Raw genomic sequence first — 5,000 nt, 5'->3', positions numbered from 1 at the left:
ATGGTTTTATTGTCATTTTTATTATCATTAATATCATTAATATTGTCCTTATTTTTAGAATTAAATTCATTACCAGTATCACAGGCTGAAAAATAATTAGAAATATCATTATCATTATATAGGTAAATGAGGATAACGTGGTAAAGGAGATGGAAATGATAATAATGATTATGTTGATAGTAATGATAATGATGGTATTGATAATGATGATAATAATGAAAATAATGATTGATTATGATGATATTAGTAACAACAATAATGATAATGAAATAGATGGAGATGGAGTAGGAGGAGAAGAAGAAGAAGAAGAAGATGGAGAATAATTATTATAACAATTGTAATGATAATGATATTGATAATAATATCAATAATGATAATAATAATAATAGAACCAATATTCATGATGATTATAATGATAACAGTAATAATAATGATGATGGTAATGACATCAGGAATTATAATATTCATAAAAATAATAACAATGATAATGATAGTAGCAATGGTAGTATTGATAATAATGGTGATGCTAATAATAATGACACAGGTAGTAATACAATGACAGTGATAATGATGATGATAATAATGATAATCCTGATGTTGAAAATAATGATAAAAATAATGATAACAATTATAATAATGATAATAATTATAATAATAATAAAGATAATAATAATGATGATGAGGATAAGAATTACAATAATAACAATAAGGTAAGAAAAATTACAACAAAAAATAATTATGAAAATTATGATAACAGAGTTAATAACAACTGTGATGATACTAATGATAATATGATCCCTCCCCCCTCCTCTCCCCACTGATGCACCCCCTCCCCCCTACCTGCCGCCCAGCTTTTCATTTCCCCACCTACCTATTAACGTCCCCCCCCCCCCCCCTTTTCCCCAATATAGCAACCCCCACCCCCCACCATCTATCCTTTCCTACTGTGCCCCCGCCGCCCCCGGCCACGTGCACACTGCCCTCGTGCCTCAGCCCCCACCTGCCCCCCTCCAACGCCACTGCCCCGCCTCCCACGCGCCCCTGCCGGCCGCCCCACCCGCCCTTTGCCTGCGCCCGCCCCCCCCCACTGTGTCCCCTCCCCGCACCCTGCCCCGCCTCCCCAAGCCCCCCCCAGCCAGCTACGCCCCCTGTGCCCCCTCCCCCCCTGCCCCACCCCTCCCCTGATGCCTCCCCCCCCACCCCCATGCCTCCACATGTCCACCTATGCCTCCCCATGACCCCCTGCGCAACGCCTCCGCTGCGCCCAGGGTGCCCGTGCCTACCTGCCCCCCACTCCCCCCTGCCGTGGCCCCGCCGCACACCCCGCCCCCGCCTGCCCTGCCCCCCACCCTGCCCCCCCCCCCCCCCCCCGTGGCCCCCCCCTGCCCCCCCTAGCCCCCCCCCCCGACCCCCACCCCCATCCCCTCTGCTGTGCCCCCCCCATCCCACTGCCCCCCGGCCCCGCGCCCCCCAGCCCCCCCCCGTGGCCCGTGCCCATCCCCCACCCCCCTGCCCCCCCTCGGGCCCCGCCCCCCCCGCTGCCGGGCCCCCCCACCCCCGCCGGTGCCACCCTCCGTGCCCCGCCCCCCCCTGCCCCCGCTTGCAACTCTCTGCCCCCCGACCCGCCGCTCCCTGCCACCCCCCCCCCGTCCCCTCCTCCCGTGCCGTGCCCCCCCCGCCCCGTGCCCTGCCTCCGCTCTGCCCCCACCCCCCCCCCCCGCCCCCCTGCCCGCCCCCCCCCGCCCAGCCCCCCAAAACTGTGCCCCCCCCCCCCCACCGTGCCCGCCCTGGCCCGCCACCATGTTCCCGCCTGCCCCCCCCCCCCCCGCTCCGCCGCCCCGCCCCCCCCCCCCCTGCCGCCCCGCCTCGTGCCGCCACCCCCCCCCCCCCCCTGCCCGGTGCCCCCCCCCCCCCCCCTGCCCCCCCCCCCCCCCCTCGCCCCCCCCCCTGGCCCCGTGCCCCCCCCCCCTCCCCCCCCGTGCCCCGCCCCCGGCCCCCCCACCCCGCCCCCCCGGGGGCCTGCCCCCTGCCCAACATGCCCCCGCCCCCCCCCCCCTCCCCCCCCCCCCCCCCTGCCCTGCCCCCCCACCCCGTGCCCCACTCCCCCCCCTGTGCCTGCCACCCGTGGCCCTGCCCCTGCCCCGTGCCCCTCCCGTACCCCTCCCCCCCCCCTCCCCCCCCCCCCCGCCCCCCTACTTGCCCCCCGCCCCCTCCACTGTGGCCCGCCCACCCCTGTCCCCGCCTGGCCCTGCCCCCCCCCCCCCCCTGCCCTGCCCCCTCCCCCCCTCACCCCCCCCCCCCCCCCCCTGCCCCCCCCTGCCGTGCCCCTGCGGTGCCCCGACCTACGTGCCCCCCTGGCCCCCGTGCCCGCCCACCGTGCCCCTGCCCCCCGCCCCCCCCCTGCCCCGCCCCCTGCCCCCCGTGCCCCCCCCCCCGTGCCCCCCCCTCCCGTACCCCCCCCCCGCCCCCCCTGCCCCCCGCCCCCCCTGCCCCCCGCCACCGCCCCGTGCCCCCTGCCCTGCGCGCCCCCTGTGCCACGCCCCCCCCCCCTTGCCCCCCCCCCCTACTGTGCCCCCCCCTGCCCCCACCCCCACCCCTTGCTGCCCGCCTGCCCCCCTGCCCCCCGCCCCGTGCCCCATCCTCCCCTGCCCCCCCCTGCCCCCCCTGCAACTGTGCCCCCCTTCCCCCTCCGCCTGCCCCCGGCCCCTGCCCGCGTGCCCACTGTTCCCGCCCCCCCTGGGCACCCCCCCCCGTGCCCCCCCCCGCTCTGCCGCTCTCCTCAACCCCCCCCCCCGCTCCTGCCCCCGTGCCCCCCCCCAGCCCTTGCCCCCCCCCCTACTGTGCCCCCCCCGCCCCCCATGCACCCCATCCCCTTCCTAACTTCCCTTATCTTCTAAACCCTCCCTTCCCCCCCCATCACCCTCTTTCTAACCTTTCATTCTTTCACCCCCTCCCAGCCTCCGAAGTTTCTCCTCGCCCAAAAAAGGCACCATCTGCATACTCAATAATATTTATTCTCTTTCTCTCTCTCTTCAACTCTCACTTCCTGTGAATTCTTGTTATTCTTTGTTGTTCGTTGTTGTTGTTTTTGTTGTTGTTGTTGTTTTACGTTAGTTTGGTTTGATGTTACGAAGATTTTTGTTTTTTTCTTTCTTTCTTTCTTTCTTTTATTCTTATTTTATTATTATTATTATTTTTTTTTTTAAGGATAATAATCTCCGGTTATTATTTCATCTATTTCATCCTGCTATGTGTTATAGATTCATTACTTGATCTGTCATTATCATTACTATTATCATGTTATTCTTATTCCTATCAATTGCAGACGCCATTTTTTCCTTTCTCTGAATTAAAATCAAATTAGATTTTTCTTCCCACTTTCCTTTACCGAAGACTGTCTGTCTGTGTGTGTCTGTCTGTCTGTCTTTCTCCTTTCTCCTCTACAAACGGTTGTTCATTTAAATTTCAGATGATTTGCATATTTCATATTCCTCCATATCTGTGTTTCGTATTTCTCTCTTTATTAATGTTTCTTTACCTCTCTCTTTAATAATGTTTCTTTACTTCTCTTTTTATTCATGTTTCTTTACCTCTCTCTTTATTCATGTTTCTTTACCTCTCTCTTTATTAATGTTTCTTTACCTCTCTCTTTATTAATGTTTCTTTACCTCTCTCTTTATTAATGTTTCTTTACCTCTCTCTTTATTCATGTTTCTTTACCTCTCTCTTTATTAATGTTTTCCCTTTCTTTAACGCGCCTCGGGGGGTCTCTTTATTCATGTTTCTTTACCTCTCTCTTTATTCATGTTTCTTTACCTCTCTCTTTATTAATGTTCCTTTACCTCTCTCTTTATTAATGTTCCTTTACCTCTCTCTTTATTCATGTTTCTTTACCTCTCTCTTTATCTTATGTTTCTATATCATTCTATTCCTTTATTGATGTATCTTAATCTGTTTCTTAATTCGTATATATTTACATATATTTTCCAACTTTATCCGCGTTCTCTGTTACAACTCTTTCTGCAAAACAATTTCTCTCCATTGTACTTATTCCCAATTTCTCAACCTATCTCTTAATTGCCAATCTGTAATTAAGCAATTAGCTGTCTAATGACGGCGTCTCATTATTCAGAATGACTTTAGAATTGTAATGGACTACGATTTACTAAGATTTATTCGTGTCTTTAATACGAGTTGATTTAGTATTGAGAGCGTCTTGGTTTTCCTCCTGGTCTAAATTCTTCATGCAATTAGCAATATGCAATTGTTTTTGTTTTCATTTTCTTTTTCTTTTTCTTTTTTAATCCATGGAATTTTCTCAATGTTTTTTTTTTATTTTTTTTATTCGTTGTTTCGGATTCTTTTATAAAGGAATGTCATAAAAGTTTAAACAAATGTGTAAGTCATCAGGGATATCTGAAATTACATAATAGATATAGCAAAAAAAAAAAAAAATGTCCAGATTATTGAAATAGAAAAAAGTAAAGTAATTGTAAAATGCGATAGGATTAATTATGTTTGACTCACACTCCTTTTGATTTAAAAAAAAAAAAAAAAAAAAAAAAAAAATAGAAAGAGAAATACAAATGGTAAACAGAAAATAGAAACAAATTTTGAAAAAAGAAAAAAGAAAGGGAAATAGATAGAAAACCTAAAATCATATATATTTCTATATTTAATATATATTCATTTATATTTACGGATAACAATTAATTAACTTCTACCAGTAATTATACCCACGTCTAATTCCTTTTCATTACTTTCATTCATTATATTATGTGTACAGAAACACAACATAAAAATCACACTTCCTATAAAATTTGCATAAGAATAAACAAAAAAACCATCATGTGTTGACCAAGAAATATTATAATGAAGTAGGGTCATTATGTTTACTTTAATGATATATAATTAACAGCAACGGATATGTATTTCAAGACTTTTATTACCCCACTAATTTCTTTCACAACAACGGAAATGTATAAATTGGTAATTTTTTT

This window comes from Penaeus japonicus, unplaced genomic scaffold (assembly GCF_977035675.1).
Source record: "Penaeus japonicus unplaced genomic scaffold, GWHDUDI00000001_assembly GWHDUDI00000018, whole genome shotgun sequence".
NCBI classification, from domain to species: domain Eukaryota; kingdom Metazoa; phylum Arthropoda; class Malacostraca; order Decapoda; family Penaeidae; genus Penaeus; species Penaeus japonicus.
Note: the sequence above shows the minus strand (reverse complement) of the source record.